Here is an 18,216-nt window from a genome sequence, read left to right on the forward strand (position 1 = left end):
CCAGGTGGCAATTGTCATTTACTTCCTATTGACTACCCACTATAGACATACAGTGGACACATTTGTCAGAGGATGATGATCTACAGAGACAAACCAACCCCTGCTGAAGTGACAATCCTTCTTGACATGTAAGTCACAATGAATTATACTTGAACATTACAAGAAAATATTTAAAATAATGATCAGACTGGCTAGACAACGTGCCTGGTTCCTCCCCCTTTCGTAAGGCCCACATGTAGTGGCTAGGGGTTGGGTGGACCATAGAGACTTCAAGTTAGAGGTAACAAAGGTCTGACTGGCTGAGTTTGCCAGATGGGATTACATATCTGGGCTATCATTGTCTGCAGCAGTTGAGTAACACTAGCAACAACAGTTTGACATACATATCACTCATTTAAAAGGTTGTGAATGTGATGCCACGGGAAGACAAATACAATTGCTGTGGGATTAATTCCTGGAAATAATCTTCATTAAATAAAAATTCAGTTTTGAACAATAAATGTCAACTAAGCTAACAAGTTTCCCAAAGATAAAGAAGCTTAACATGAGTGACTAAATTTCACAGCAGTGATTTAATTTTTTTGTTAGAGTTAAATGAAGGATGAACCACAGAAAAATAGCCAACTGAACCCATTAAACGCTAAGATCTGTGATAGGTAGCAGATACTTTAAGAACAGAAGTAAGTCCCCTAGTAATCAAACATAGTATGTGTGCATCAACAAAAAAATTAGAAAACAACATGGATAATCCATTACTAAAGTCATGGTGATATTACTAGGTTGGTTATAGATAAACAAAGATATTAGGATTCACCTGGGGACAGGCAGTTATTCAAAGTCAGAATTAACCATTTCGTGAAGCTAAATTGAAGTACACTACCTAAATAAGTTGAACAAAATACAAAATTTGATGCATTAACATAGCATGATCAGTGTTTTCTAGTAAAATATGAAAATTACATGTACGGGTAGTATCAGGATGGACATGAAAGTGAAGCAGAACTTGATTTGTGAAGAACAATGGTTTGATCACAAGTCTGTAGTAAAAAGGTAAGCAGGTGTTTTCTGAATGTGTCAGAGAAAAGAGCACACTGTAAGAGGATACATTTTTATGAAAGGTTTTCAAAGATGTGACCACCTGTTCAGTCCATGGTGGGTTTTGGAGGACAAAAACATTGTGTATTATATTTGGCTTCCATCTCACTTTTAACATGAGGTCAGTAATTCACAGAAAATCAGATGAGTCTAAGAGATTTAGCCCAGAGATCACAGGTTAAGGTATTTGACAAAGTAACTTCTATGTTAGGAAGATAGTTATTTTGGAGTGTGCTTACAGGTACACTATAGACAGGACACCAATATTGGGTCATAGACTAACTTCATAGTATGTGACTGTTAAGGCAATGAGACAGCAAGTCCTCTCTGGCACTGCATCTCATCATTCTTGCATTCCAATGTGAGATTGTGGCTTGGCCATGGCATTTTCTGTTAGTGTAGCAGAAAACAATTGAATGCTTTGAGTATGCAAATCAAAAGTGGGATGATGACTCCATAAATTTAAAGGATACAGGCACAATATTCAGTGTCAATGAAATACAAGAGCATTAAATGAAAATACAGACATTTGCCCATACAGGTTCATCTCTAAGAGTAAGAAAAAATACTTATCCTTTTTAATGAATAGGAGGCACGTTACACCAACAAGTGGCACAGTGATCATGGCACATACAGTATTGTAATGGGTGCTACATTGTGACAGATAAATAGTGAACAAAACTGCAACACAGACAGTGACAACATGAGTATAGAAAAGGAGAAACAATGGAGGAAGGTTCCCAACAGCAGAGACCTGTGTGTAGGGAAGGGACACTGGTGTAAGATGCAGTACTAGAACTCATTGTATCTGAGTAGAATGGATTTGATAATGAACTATGTAGAAATGATGCATGAATGAGTTGCTCATTTCAAGCCAGATTTAATAAATGTGCTGTGACACCATCAGCTAGAAGTGTAAGTCAACAGAGATCAGAATGCTGACAACTTGAGATGTTGGGTGTTCTGCTGGATTCAGTGTTGTTCTTGCACAATATTTCGACACCGTGACACTCTGTCTTCATCAGGTGCTACCTGAGGCTGTTTGGCATGCGGATGTTCCAGGTGTTCCGTATGCCACCCACACCTAGCAGTGTCCTCAGGTGTTCGCTCTTCAGTGTGGTGCGCGTATCTACATGCTGTCCTTCCCTTTTCAGTCCAGTGCAATTCCTGGCATTTCCTCTGCAGTCCACTCCCACTAGAAACATTCTTAGACATTTCCTCTTTGACCTGGTACATCTCTCTGTACACTAGCATTCTGTTTTTGGTCCAGTGCAGTTTTGGACTCAGATTCCACTAGAAGTATCCTGTGACATTCTTTTATGTGGAGTTCTGCTGCTGCCCCCATTGCATTTTCAGCAACTCTTGGTGCAGGATTCTAGGCTCTACTGAGTTGATATCCAGAGTCATGATTCGAGAGGCTTTCTGCTAGTTTTATCTCTATAGACTTAACACTGTCCCAATATCTGGGGGTCTGTACAAGAACCCTCATGTCATCATAATTAATGGAATGATTGAGTTCTGGACAGTGCTCGACAAAGGCTGATTTAGTTGTCTATCTAGTCGGTGAGCCTTTGATGTTCTTTGCATCTGATGTCCACTGCCCTAGTTGTTTGGCCAATGTATGGCATGCCATATTGGCAAGATAAGATATATTATAAATCCATTGTTTTTGTAGTCTCAGGTCAGCTTCCATATTTCCCAGTAGTCCTCTTAATGTGGTATGTGGATAACACACACACTTGATGTTACACGTCCTGAGAATCCAGTTGATTTTGGCAGAAATAGATCCTGCTTGGAGCAGGTACACCTCAGTCCTTGCTTCATCTTACTCTGCTTCTAGATCACGTGGTGGAGTGGCTATTTGAAGGACCTTCTGAATCTGCTTGGCCATCTATCCTATCTTACAGACCACTGATCGTTATGCTCTATTTCTACTGCGAAACTATCTGGGTCTGACAAACTGGATGCTCTGTGGACCAGTGTCTTCAGAACACTATTCCTTTGTGCTGGGTGGCAGCTGCTGGCTTGCAGATATAAATCGGTGTGTGTAGGTCTGCGATAGATGCTGTGGCCAAATAACCCACCTGTTCTCCCCTGCTTTCCGAAACTGGCCGCCCTTTTCCAGTTCTACAGTCAACTTAATATTTGGGTGGCATTAATTAAGAGGTTCCAGAATCTCATTGACCCTATCTCTTCCATGAGACCAGATCACAAAGTTATCATCCGCATACCTGAAGAAGCATATGGGCTTATATTTAACTGCCTCTAATACCACCTCCTCAGATCTTACCATGCCTGCGTTGGCAACCATAGGAGACAGGGAGCTGCCCATGGCTACACCTTCTGTCTGATCACAGTATTGGCCCCCATACAGAAAATAAGTTGATGTCAGTACATGACTGAATAGGTGCATCATCAAATTTCTCTGCATCAGCTACATTGAGTCTGTCAGTAACACTAGTGAATAGGGATACCACATGAAAATTAACCGTTATGTTAGGTTCTGTAATATGTAATTTCTTGTAACTTTTTGCAGGTCCTCAAAGTTGCAGATGTAGTGAATACAATTCTCCACATTTGGGAACAAATAATTCCTTCAAGCATAAGGCTGTTGATTACACTGATGTACCAATCCTGTTAACAATTGGGCACAGTGACACACCCTCTTTATGGACTGTCAGCAGCCTACATAGTCTACATGGAACTAATGCTCTCTATCATAGTTATTTAATGACCTTGCCAGGAATGCTGGTTTCCTTCAAGAGAGCCCTTGTCTTCTCCACTTCGTCCATAGTTCCATGTTTCAAAAGTCTGTAGGCAGAGTCCTCCAGAAGTTGACACACTTCATCATTATAATCAGCCTACTGCAAAACAACTGTGGAGTTCCCTTCATCTTCTGGCAACATTATGATGATGCTGTATCCCAGGAGTCTCTTGCGAATGAGGTGTTAGCTTTTGGAGGCTTTGTCTTGGTTAGTGCCCTGCAGGTCTCGTGGCAGCCACATTTGCTGAAAGTGTGTTGGCTGCTTGCTCAATTGCACTGATGAAACCTGAAATGGTCACATTTCTAGGAATCATTGTGATGTGGACACGTTTGCGGAGTACTTTCAGAGTGATATCATCAAACTGCTAGCCACTCAGGTTAATCACTGTGCGAGTGTCGTCCTTCTGCTGTGCTTTCATATCCCTGCTATAGACCAAGGGGCAGTGCCTACCCTGTCCCAATCTTCAGCTGCTAAGGAAGCTGCCATTTGCAGACGAAGGTGTAATAGCTCCCTGGCTACCACATCTAGCCTGTGGCACATATCTCAAATCCACTTTCTCACAAGTGCCTTGCTGGCCACTCTGCAGTTGGTGCGATTTTAAATCTTGGCAAAATCTGATATTATTTTTCCATCTCGATATCTCAGCTGGGAACAGACAGAATTTGGAATCTTCCCTTTCCTCTGATGAAACTTGTCCAGATTTTTTATATTTTGGTGCATCTCCTCCCCATAGAATCTCTTGATGTGGTTCTTCAGGCTTTCCCAGCTATATGTTGACATCTTGAGATGTCCTGATATTCTGCCAGATATCAGCATCATTCGTGCACAATATTTCAACAATGTGACTTGTCATCAAATATTTTCAAAATATCTTCGGATTCAGGTCACGTTCTTTGTCTTCTGACGCAGTAACAGACCCTTGAATTTTCCTGGGACATTTTTTTCTGTCCAAAACTGTTCAGCATCGATTGCTTCTGCTTCTTGTACACTGACCAGTGCTGTTCCATGTGGAATTATTACTTCTTGTGACCCAAAATTTTCTAAGCACACACAGGAGCACATATTTCTCCATTAACACTTTGACGTCTGCACATGTTGTACAAATTTATTAGCTTGGTGCCGGCAGTGCTAATTTGGATTACTTGGCTTGTTGCTGGCCATTATTGACATTATTGGGAGATTATGAATCGTTATGTTTTACTAATCTCATCGTTAGTTCTCATAAGTTCTCAACCTTTTTCTCCTACTTTCATGAAATTTTGAAGATATACATACGTAAATAAACACAAATTTTGTTTATTTGCATTGTCTTTGGTACTCAATATTTCTCTTTCATATGATATGCAGCCAAACGTAACACCACAAGACTTGCATATTAAGTTTTGTGTTTTGGAACGTATGTGGCAGCTGGGAACAGACAGAATTTGGAATCTTCCCTTTCCTCTGATGAAACTTGTCCAGATTTTTTATATTTTGGTGCATCTCCTCCCCATAGAATCTCTTGATGTGGTTCTTCAGGCTTTCCCAGCTATATGTTGACATCTTGAGATGTCCTGATATTCTGCCAGATATCAGCATCATTCGTGCACAATATTTCAACAATGTGACTTGTCATCAAATATTTTCAAAATATCTTCGGATTCAGGTCACGTTCTTTGTCTTCTGACGCAGTAACAGACCCTTGAATTTTCCTGGGACATTTTTTTCTGTCCAAAACTGTTCAGCATCGATTGCTTCTGCTTCTTGTACACTGACCAGTGCTGTTCCATGTGGAATTATTACTTCTTGTGACCCAAAATTTTCTAAGCACACACAGGAGCACATATTTCTCCATTAACACTTTGACGTCTGCACATGTTGTACAAATTTATTAGCTTGGTGCCGGCAGTGCTAATTTGGATTACTTGGCTTGTTGCTGGCCATTATTGACATTATTGGGAGATTATGAATCGTTATGTTTTACTAATCTCATCGTTAGTTCTCATAAGTTCTCAACCTTTTTCTCCTACTTTCATGAAATTTTGAAGATATACATACGTAAATAAACACAAATTTTGTTTATTTGCATTGTCTTTGGTACTCAATATTTCTCTTTCATATGATATGCAGCCAAACGTAACACCACAAGACTTGCATATTAAGTTTTGTGTTTTGGAACGTATGTGGCAGTTTCTTCGTTTTCATTTAATCGTTTTGGAAATACATAGGCCTGTTAGTTGGTGTTGCTTTATGTGACCGGGAAGTCTGTCAACTGGATCATGATGAGATGTATGCAATGTAGTGGCAACCTCCAAGTTTTGCTCCACACGTTCTTCATAAATAATCATATCGTCTCTTTTGTCTGCTATGATGAAAGGGCACAAGTGCTTATAAAAACAAAAAAACTTGTTGAAATGTGTAACTTATTGTTACCTAAACAAAGCACCAACAGAATGCAAAAGATACTAAAGTGCTGTCGCCGGCCACTGTGCGATACTATGCTGATGATACCACTGTGGTGTCGCCAGCCATGAGCAATACTATGCGCATGACGCCACTGTGGTGTCACCAGCCGTTGACCGCTATTTTGCTCACGACACCACTGTGGTGTCGCTGAGTGGCAGAGTGTTAATACTTTCAGCTCAGCAAATTCCTCTTTTTGCATGCACTTGGTGGCTCTCTAGAACTCCATTACTGCTGAGGGACTCAACCAGAAAGATAATTCCTGTGAACTCTTGTGTTTGTCGCTCCAGTCTATCATGTATGATTTTTGGGGTGCATATCTTTGACTCTAAGATACATATTTTATTGTAAACGGAGGGATAAAATGCATATTGTAGCATAAACAAAGGGAATAGCCCCTTTGCTGTGGATTACTGGTAGCCTTTGTAGTTTCATTGCTGCCAAACCAGTGCATCACACCACCCATTTGGACAGTTTGCACCTGTAAGTCCACAGCTCCCAGAAAGTCGGAAGAAAATAATACCCAAGAACAACATTGAAATGCTGTCCGCTCTTTTTGAGCATCTCCATGTCAAATTCATGTTTTTCCTTACCACTCTCCATACGCACACAGAATATTCCCAGGGGAATAATATTTTCTGCACCTGATCCACTGTTGTGTCAGTACGGCAACTTTAAAACATATTTATCACCAGAGACCAAAAGTAATAGGCTCACCTGAGTGCTCAGGTCTCTCATGACTCTTGCTGGTTTTCCATTTCTATTGCTTTCTACAATCATGTTTGCCACCGCTCCTAGTCCTGGACACTAACAGGATTAACTAATTTTAATGGGAGATGATAGTGACAGCTACACCAGTTCCTGTTGCACCATCTTATCCATACACAGTCACAGTTAGGACTTCAGTGACTGTATCTACAGTGAGAGCAGAAGGAGGTTTGACAACAGTTGCATGCTCTTGGCACTTGCAACATATAAAATTTGTCTTCATAGTGAATATATGACAAAAATCATTCACTTGAAAGGAGAATGAAACAAAATGTCTAGAGGCGTCCCTCAGCAGTGCAAGGCACAAAGATTCGCATGGAGATGGGGGGCAAAGCTACCTTTGTTTCTTCACCTATTTGCAGATCTATCCCCTTGATAAACACATTCACAGTCCTCACCTTTGCCTCTTCTGGGAGCACACAATTTCTCCCTTTATCTGACTGCAGGACAGAAGTACAATACATATTACAAAAGTGCCTCAGAATCTTTCCCTGTCTACTGATGGAGAGTGGAAAGCTGAACACAGTGAAAACTTGCCCCTTTTTGTCAATGTATTGGTTAGATAATCCTTTTGGCACACAAATCAAAGCTGCTGACACTGCACAGTGGCTTAATTGAGTCTACATATGATCGTACAGTAGATCTCTAGTCAACTTTAGACTTAAAATATTCAGTTGAAACGCATCAAGATAAGAACAGATTCAGTCAACATCAGTCATGTTTGATAAAATGTAATGACATTTTCTGACATCTTCCTTGAAAACAGAGATATGTAGTTAATAGCAGGGGAAACAGTTAATCACACTGGAATGCAATATGAGAGAAGTAGTTTAAGCATACATAATGGAATTGTCAAGCGTTGCTGGAATACATAAAGTGATCAAATGGCAGGTCTTGTTTTTGCTTGTTTGCTTGCTTACTTTTTAAGCGCAAGGGCCACTGAGGTGGCAAAGCTTTAAGGGGATCTGCACTAACCGATACTGCAGCTCCCTCCATTTGAGAGCATGTAGTAGGCATCTTAAAAAAAGTAAACACTAACACGTGAAAATACATAGACACAAAAATACTACTCCCTTCTCAGACAGTTTTGCATTCTCAGCAGTGCAGGTCAACAGCTGTAAAGCTGTGCTTTAGTGAAGCTTACCGTTGTTGACTTGATGTCAGTGTGGCAGTGACATGGTGAGGTGTTAACAGCTTGTGGTCTTGTGGCTGTGACCACATGCTGGCAGTAAACTTGTGACTACATCTCATAACAAATAGTAGCTGATTGTGATGTGTGGAGGCTCAGAATGTGCTGATTGTAGGTTGCCCGCAATCACACGAAGAGTTGCCGACAGTTGCGTAGTGAGTGGCACAGAGACCTCAAGCAGTGGTGCCATGTGCAAATAGCACAGTCACCCTATCTGTTCTCTTGTCAGCCAGTTAGCATCAAATGTGGCTACTGTAGAAAATGTGTGCCACAAAATTATGGTCTGTCTTTGGACCAAATGGTGATGGTGCAGGGATCCCATTTGTGACACCAGTTTCTGCAGGTGTTGGGGGGCCTGGTCATGTTGATCATGATGTGGCATCTGAAGACATTCTTATAAATGAAAAAAGTTGGTTAGAAATTACAGACAGTATGCATTCAAAGAGATAGAGGGGCTGGCCAGTACTTACCTCAGCTCAGTACAGCCGATAGATACACAAAAAGCAGAACCGAAAATTTACGTTCCTAGCTTTCGGAACAAATGTTTCTTCATCAGGGAGGAGAGAGGGGAAAGAAAGGGAAGAAGGTAAAGTGGATTCAGTTACTCACAACCCAGGTTATGAAGCAACAGGGAAGGAAAACAGGGAGGGTAGCAAGGATGGAGGCATGGTTGTCAGAGGGAAGCCAAAGATATTCTACTGTAAGTACTGTGCCAGCTTCAAACCAAAGAGGATGCAACAGAAGTAAAGAGGTATACAGTATAAAGATAAACAAAACTATGAAGGATGAATAGATGCGTGAATGGCTAAAGAGGAAAGGGAAACAAGAGAAGACTGAAGAGTAAATGGGAGTGAGGTTGTTTAACGTAGGTTCAGTCCTGGGGGATGGCGGGATGAAAGAATGTGTTGGAGTGCAAGTTCCCATCTCCGCAGTTCAGAGGGACTGGTGTTGGGTGGGAGAAGCCAAATGGCACATACGGTGTAGCAGGTTCCTAGGTCCCTAGAATTATGCTGGAGGGCATGCTCCGCTACTGGGTATTGGACATCTCCTAGGCGGACAGTTTGTCTGTGTCCGTTCATGCGCTCAGCCAGTTTAGTTGTTGTCATACCGATGTAAAAGGCTGTGCAGTGCAGTCATGTCAGCTGATAAATGACATGTGTAGTTTCACACGTGGCCTTGCCTTGAATTGTGTATGTTTTACCAGTAGTGGGGCTGGAGTAGGTGGTTGTCGGGGGATGCATGGGGCAGGTTTTGCAGCGGGGTCGGTTACAGGGGTAGGAACCGCTGGGTAGAGAAGGTAGTCTGGGAATATTGTAGGGTTTAACAAGGATGTTACAGAGGTTAGGGGGGCGGTGACGAAAGGCAACTCTTGGTGGTGTGGGGAGAATTTTCTCAAGGGATGATCTCATTTCAGGGGTTGACTTGGGAAAGTCATATCCCTGGCGGAGTAATTTGTTGATGTATTCGAGGCCAGGATAATATTGGGTGACAAGGGGGATGCTTCTGTGTGGTCTGGGGGTAGGAACATTGTTGTTGGACGGGGAGGAATGTATTGCTCGGGAGATCTGTTTGTGGACAAGGTCTGCAGGATAGTTGCGGGAGAGGAAAGCACTGGTCAGGTTATTGGTGTAATTGTTGAGGGATTCATCACTGGAGCAGATACGTTTGCCACAAATATCTAGGCTGTAGGGAAGGGAACGTTTGATGTGGAATGGATGGCAGCTATCAAAGTGAAGGTACTGTTGTTTGTTTGTGGGTTTGATATGGACAGAGGTGTGGATGTGAGCTTCAACAAGATGAAGGTCAACATCCAGGAAGGTGGCTTGGGTTTTGGAGAAGGACCAGGTGAAATTCAGATTCGAAAAGGAGTTGAGGTTATGGAGGAAATTAAGGAGTGTTTCTTCACCATGAGTCCAGACCACAAAGATGTCATCCATAAACCTATACCAGGCCAGGGGAAGCAGCTGTTGGGTCTTCAGGAAAGCCTCCTCCATGCGGCCCATGAAGAGGTTAGCATAGGACGGAGCCATCCTGGTTCCCATGGCCGTTCCCCTGATTTGTTTGTAGGTCTGGCCTTCAAAGGTGAAGTAATTATGGGTTAGGATGAAGTTGGTAAGTGTGCTAAGGAACGAGGTTTTTGGAAGATCTTCGGGTGGGCGTTGGGAGAGATAGTGCTCAAGGGCAGAGAGACCATGGGTATGTGGGATGTTTGTGTAAAGGGATGTAGCATCTATGGTGACAAGAAAGGTTTCAGGTGGGAGAGGAGTAGGAATGGATTTGAGGCGTTCTAGGAAGTGGTTTGTGTCTTTGCTGTAGGATGGGAGTGTGCGGGTGATAGGTTGGAGGTGTTGGTCTACCAGAGCTGAGATACGTTCTGTTGGGGCTTTGAAGCCTGCTACAATGGGATGGCCAGGATGGTTCTCTTTGTGGATTTTGGGTAATAGGTAGAAGGTAGGAGTACGGGGCTCAGGTGGAGTGAGTAAGTCTATGGAAGCCGTTGTGAGGGACCTTGGATTTTTAGGATTTTCTGCAGCTCAGTCTGGATGGAGGGAATGGGATCCTGGGTAACAGCTTTGTAGGTTGAGGTGTCGGAGAGTTGACGCAGTCCTTCTGCCACATACTCCACGCGGTCAAGTACCACAGTTGTGGAGCCTTTATCCGCCGGGAGGATGACAATAGAGCGGTCTGTTTTCAGCTCCTTAATGGCACGGGATTCAGCTGGGGTGATGTTGGGGGTTGTCGGGATGTTCTTCAAGAAGGACTGGGAGGCAACACTGGATGTGAGGAATTCCTGAAATGTCTGCAAGGGATGGTTTTGGGGGAGGGGAGGAGGATCCCTTTGAGAAGGCGGTCGGAACTGTTCCAGACAGGGTTCAACACGGGTCTAGTATTTGAGCGCATAAACGGACACAGACAAACTGTCCGCCTAGGAGATGTCCAATACCCAGTAGCGGAGCATGCCCTCCAGCATAATTCTAGGGACCTAGGAACCTGCTACACCGTATGTGCTATTTGGCTTCTCCCACCCAACACCAGTCCCTCTGAACTGCGGAGATGGGAACTTGCACTCCAACACATTCTTTCATCCCGCCATCCCCCAGGACTGAACCTACGTTAAACCACCTCACTCCCATTTACTCTTCAGTCTTCTCCTGTTTCCCTTTCCTCTTTAGCCATTCACGCATCTATTCATCCTACATAGTTGTGTTTATCTTTATACTGTATACCTCTTTACTTCTGTTGCATCCTCTTTGGTTTGAAGCTGGCACAGTACTTACAGTAGAATATCTTTGGCTTCCCTCTGACAACCATGCCTCCATCCTTGCTACCCTCCCTGTTTTCCTTTCCTGTTGCTTCATAACCTGGGTTGTGAGTAACTGAATCCACTTTACCTTCTTCCCTTTCTTTCCCCTCTCTCCTCCATGATGAAGGAACGTTTGTTCCGAAAGCTAGGAACGTAAATTTTCGGTTCTGCTTTTTGTGTATCTGTCGGCTGTACTGAGCTGAGGTAAGTACTGGCCAGCCCCTCTATCTCTTTGTTAGTATTTGTTTCACATCTTTATATGAGATTTTCCATTAATCATTTAGACAGTATGCATTCTATGTACAGAATACTGATGGGCAATATGCCCATGGAAATAAAATGTTGGAGAATAGTAATGTTCCAAAATTTAGATTTAAGTTGTATTTAAATGAAAACATCATTTGTTCCATTTTCAAATTTAGATTACTACTCTCATGCAAAATAAATGTAAAATCACTTGATAATATAATGTAATTGGATGGATTAAAAAAACTACAATCGGAAGAGGGTGAAGGAAAATGAATAGTGAGGTTTGGGAAATGGGGAGAATTCATAAAAATCATCCAGAACCCCGGGTCAAAGGAGACTTGGCTGAAGGAATGAGAAGGAAGAATGATCGTTGGGAATGCACTGGATGAGATTTGAAAACCTGATATCTTCGAGGTGAAAGATAGATTAATATGCAAGGCAGAAATTACTGACAAAACATTGTGCATAAGTAAATAAGAGCAGATAGCTAAGTGTATTGTGTGTGGTACCAAAGGGAGCCAGGGAAAAACAGACAGGTCAGATAATAAAAGATGTAAAAAACTAAAAGGAAGTGAAGCAAAGAATAATTATTGAAAAGGAAAGCTGAGAACAAAGAAATTAAGGTAAATTAAGGCCAGGTAGGTGGTGAGAACCAGAGACACGTAATACCAGTTCCCACCTGCTGAGGTTTGAGAAACGTGTCAGGGAGAGGAATCCAGATTGAATGTGTGGTGAGACAGGCAACAAGGTCATGACTGTCATCCTGTAGAGCATACTCTACAACAAGATATTCTGTGCTGAAACCATATACCCTTAGTGGTAGTCCAGTGTGTATACGTGCACAAGAAAAAGAAATTCCCGGATTTTTCCCGGATTTGCTGATTAAAAATAAATTTTCTCCCGGGTCAAAATACACTTTTTCCATGTTAAGTGACAGTATACTTTTCCTTGGAATAGTAAAACTTATCAATCTTTTAAACGGTTATGGTATTCTACACCGGCATAGAATTTCCCGGCTCTTTAGAAAACCAAACTCAGCAAATAAAAAAATAAAAAAATAAAAAAAAAAAAAAAAAAAATTTGGAAAGATCTTTGATGTGCAGCAACATGAACACTGCATATTTTTGTATCACAAAGTATAAATTTGACTTCCACCAAATACCACATGTGACTTTCCGAAGCTTTGAAATTGTGATTGCAAAGCGCTTTTGTAAGCCAGTCATAGCTCATGTCACATTATTTTGCCAGATGATGACAGCGGATATTCAGAGCCTGGGAAGCATGATGCAGTTAGCCACTAACAATATCACTGTTAAGTAGCGCATATACACAAATTGGAAAAGTTAATATACATATACATAGTGTTGCTAAAAGAAAATCAAAGCTTTCACATATAATATTGGTTTCAAAAATTAATAATCTGCAAGAGAAGCTAAACTTTCACATATAACATTGATTTTTTAGTAAAATTTTTAATAATGACATAAATGTTTGATCTGAGCTCAAAATTTTTCTAAATGGTCGTCCTCAAAGAGAGTCAAACGCTCTGTGATTTAAGAAATTCATCGTACATTCTCGCACACAGTTCAGCTTACATAAAAGGAAATTTACTTGGAAAGTAACGCTTTTCAAACATACATTTGCAATATTTTCCTGTGACCCTGTTAATAGGTTTGTTTCAGCAACTGTCGGAGAGCGCAGCAATGATGGCACAGGAAGCCCGTATGTTCGTACATGTAAAACATTAAAAGATCTTAGATTGTGGCATTAAAAAAACAAGACATCAGAGGATACTCCAAGAGTATCGGAATTTCATGAACCACACTAAAAAGCATAATTCGTCTTACAGTGCACATTCGTATGTCCAGATTCGGATGTAAATTTTCTTGGAGTACCAGTACTACATTATCTCATGTTTGGTTCTTCACTATGGCATAATGCCATATGTGTTAGAAGATGAAAAGATGCACTTTTTTAATGCAATGAACAGTTGAATAGAATTAAACACTTTGTTTCAAAAAAATTGAGTGCCTCAGCAGAAAAGATCGATAAAAGCCAAATTTCTTTAGCAGACCTACAAAAATAACTTCATTGTTCTGCAAGGCGATTAGTGCTTGACTGTACAAAAGGTGGAAATAGAACAAAATCTGAAACTAATAACGTATTTTAGCCTTCCGTAATTATGTGAATGTATTTTAATCCACTTGATAACTCCCGGCCACACAAATCCGTTTTGTTTTCATTTGACATAGAGCAATAACGAAGAGGAAACACAAAATGACTAAATGTAAACATGGGTCATGAGGAAACTATCCACCTTCCCACTACAACTCTGACTGCTCTGTGCATCAGCACTGGCTCAACGATTTTTGCGAATCGCGGCAATACTAAATAGTGGTGCCCTCTTCCCCCCACCCCCTCCCCCCTACCCTCGAGTGTTTGAGGTAGGACAAAAAAAAGCTTTTCAAAAATATGTTCATTTTGTAGCACACATCTTTCAGAGAGTCTGATATAAAACATGTGTTCGAGGAAATGTAAGACATGTTATTTGGTCTTACGTGTGCCAAAGTGCAGTGCCACACCTCTTACACAGCATTCTTTCATTGCACGTCACTGTATTTTGCTCTGTGGAATTCAAATCCATAATAATCAAACTATATTCAGAACAGTGGAAATTAAAATGTCCTTGGTGCCTCTCCTGTTCCCAGTTGGCCGGTTTGACATCCAGCCCCTCTTTTTTTAAAAAAAGTAAAGAAACCTTGCTATTAATATTGGATGGGATTATTTGTAACCTGGAGAACAAGAACTCTTCAGAAAATTTGCACTCTTTATTGCCTATCAGCTAATAACTTGCTTTTTTTGTTTAACAAAAATTAAATATAGGATATGTGAAACCAATGGAGACAAGTGACGAGCAAGACAGTACACATTTCTTCAATCCTCAAGTCCTAGCATTTTTTTCTCTCTCTAACCTTGCTACAGCTTTACATAGCATGCTTTCCTTTCTGTGAGAGAATCTATTACCTCATCAAACTTTATCAAATGTTTTGCATGAAAAAATGAAATGTCGTTGTCTAATACTGAAAAAGCTGTTAATACAAACAGTACCCAAGACTGGTGTGGTTTCTCAATCTCACTATGTGTATTTTGTCACTGTCTGCTAGATAAAATGAAATAGGCCTGCCCAATACTGCAACAATTGTAACTCACACCAAATAAACGAGACTGTTTTGGCAGAAATGATCACTCTCTTTTTTTTTTAAAACATGACAGAATATGATTCACAAAGTACCAATATCAAATCCCTATTAGGCCTACTACAAACAAAAAGCTTTATGTTCGGAAATAGTTTCGCATTTCATTCTTATGCTCCAGCTTCTCAAGCGTGAGATCAAAAAGTAGTAGTACGAAATTTTTATATAAATTATGAATCGTCATATTCTTCCGTAATTAGTCTGATTTCCCCATTTCTCCTCCTTCCTCATTCTAACAATCAATCTTGTCCTCACTAGTTCTGTAACTGTTCCTGCCAGTGTCAAAACTTATTCTCCGGTTAACTTCACTAACCCTGCCACAATCAACGGCTTAGATATTCCGCATTTATTTTCCAGTTAGGTGTTATTACATGTTCGTACAACACGTTTTCTGTGCTACTTACAGAATAGAACCTAGGCAGCTGTTACCAGGGTCTGTACATCCGGCCGTTACTAGTGTAGCAGTCTGGCCAAAAATTTTCTATCAAAATTTCATTTTCTTCGATACACCGAGAAGATTACGTATTCTCTTTTTTACATGTTATTACTGTTAGTCGTTTATTTTCACTCTGGTAGTCTGAATCTATGGATTTTGCTGGTAATTATAACAATGCTGATCATTTGAAAACCCAGTCAACCACATAAATGAACAGCGATTGGCAATCAGCCATTCGGCTTTATTCCACTAAGCTCGTATAGCCCCATTCCCTTCTGTCTGCAGGCAGTTTATTTTGAGATGTGATGGAGATTCCCCTGGCAGAGACACAATGTACACTGTGCACACATTCAAAAATTAACTTATGATTCATTCAGAAATGAACTTACAATATGTTCAAAAACCAACAGGGATGCTTTTCAAAATCTATGAATAATTGATAGGCAAGCGTGCGCTGGATACTAGGCGCTTTGTGAAACTAGGTTTTTTCCTCAAGAATATGAATTTGGTGCCCCCACCCCTGAAATTGCCGCCTGGGGTGGATACCCCAGTTTGCCCCCAGTAAATCTGGCAGCTTGCGCGTGCCAGTAAAATTTTCCGGGTAGCATCTTGCTGCTACTTCTTATACAGCTAACAGCCACACTTCTATAGCCAGAAGCAGGAGAAGTTACTATAAATGCGTGATTCAACTATGCATGAGCATGAGCCCCCTTGCGACTGCTCAAACGAATCTAATATAAACAGTTGTGACGACACGCTCATTGGAGTGAGACACACGAGACGTCGGCCTCGCATCGGAGGCAATTTGTTGTTACGAAGCATTGAACAGTCTTCGTAAAGCTGTTGACACATTTTGCTGTTGGCAGACGCTCATATGAGCACTATGTTTTGTTGTTATATATAGCACATTTCCTTTGCAACTCAAGCTTTATCTTCGGTTTTTTTTATTTTTTTTTTTTTAAATCTCATTCATGTTCTATTGCTGCAATATTATTCTACAGTAGTAGGATACAGTAGCATCCTGTGTTAGAGTATTGTTTCTTATGTGTCAAAATTACAAAAATTTAACTGAAAACTAAAATAAAAAAAATCCCAGAATTCCAAAAAATTCCCGGGTTTTTCCCGGTTTTCTCCCGGATGAAAAAATTCCTGGGTTTTTCCCGGTTGTCCTGGGTGATATACAGCCTGTAGTCACACCAGTATAAGAGGCCGAATAGTGTTTACTTACATAACGGCTGGTACACAACATATGTTGTTTCAAAGGTGGCTCTCCCTTGTTCAGTATATGTCTTGCTAGCTACGGGGCTGGTGTAGCTGTTGGTAGGTGGGTGCATAGGGCAAGTCTTATAGCGGGAACAATCACATAGGTAGGAGCCACAGGGTAGGAAAACGTGTGTGGATGTAACATAGGGTCTGACAAGAATGTTTCAGAGATTGAGAGGGTGATAAAAAGATATTCTATGTGGGGTGACAAAATGTCAAAAAGAATGGATCAAAAGGTACTGGCAGAAGTAAAGCTGTGAGGACGGGGCGTGAGTTGTGCTTGGGTAACTCAGTTGGTAGAGCATTTGCCCGCGAAAGGCAAAGGTCCCGAGTTCGAGTCTCGGTCCGGCACACAGTTTTAATCTGCCAGGAAGTTTCAGAATGGATCTCATTCCAGGGCATGATTTTATGAAGAATAGCCTTGTCAAAATAGTTTATTTATAAATCTTCAAGACCATGATATTACTAAGTAACAAGAGGTGTAATCTTAAGTTGTTTTTTTTCAGGGTCAGGAATACCAGAATTGAACTGGACAGCCCAGGAAATCTGCTTTTGAACTAGGGTCGTGGAGTAATGATGTCCAATGAAGGCTGAGGTGAGAATGGTGATTTATTGCTATAAAGAGTCTGCATCAGAACAGATTTGTTTGCCTTGAATGCTAAGGCTGTATGGGAGGAAATATTTGACATGAAAAGGATGGCAACTGTCAAAATGTAAGTACTGTTGTTTGTTAGTGGATTTAATGTGGACAGAAGTGTGTAGCTAACTTTTGGACAGGATGAGGTCAGCATCAAGGAAAACGGCATTGGACCATGTGATATTTGATTGGGAGAATTTATTTAAAGGTTGAAAGAGTTTTAACAGGTCACCCTCACCATTAGTGAATATGGAAAAGAGTGATGAATGTATCTAAACCAAAGCAGGGCCTGAAGGCCTATGGATCCCAGGAAATCCCCCTCCAAGTAACCCATGAAAATGTTGGCACAGGAAGCAGCCATCATGGCTCTGACGGTCATGCCCCCTATTTGCTTGTATGTCTGCCCCTCAAAGTTAAAGTAGTTGTTCACAAGTACAATGTAGTTTAAAGTGAGTGCAAAGGACATCATAGGTGTTCAAATGTCTAGCAGCAGAGAGCCCATGTAAATGGGGGATGTTGGTATAAAACCTTGTACGTGGGGGATGTTGGTGAAGAGAGGTGGCATCAGTGATGACAAGCAAAAAGGTGCGTGACAGGAGGGGAATGGACACAGATTTCAAACAATCTGTGGGTGGTGTCATTAATATAATAAGGTAGTCTTTGTACTCTAGTTTGCAGGTTTTGATCAATGGAGGCAAATACAAAATTCAGTGGGTACTTTGAAGCCAACAACTATGGGATGGCTACGATGATTGGGTTTGTGAATCTTAGGAAGAAGGTAAATGGTTGGGGTGTGTGGTTTGAGTGGGATAAG

At 41.1% G+C, this 18,216-nt stretch overlaps 1 protein-coding gene across 1 annotated transcript in view; it reads left to right on the plus strand.

Moving 5' to 3' along the window:
* The window catches only part of LOC126475444 (protein retinal degeneration B), a 600,634-nt gene that overhangs the window by 418,545 nt on the left and 163,873 nt on the right, over positions 1 to 18,216 (plus strand). The window lies entirely within an intron of this gene.

The sequence above is a fragment of the Schistocerca serialis genome, chromosome 1 (genome assembly GCF_023864345.2).
Source record: "Schistocerca serialis cubense isolate TAMUIC-IGC-003099 chromosome 1, iqSchSeri2.2, whole genome shotgun sequence".
Classification (NCBI taxonomy): Eukaryota; Metazoa; Arthropoda; class Insecta; order Orthoptera; family Acrididae; genus Schistocerca; species Schistocerca serialis.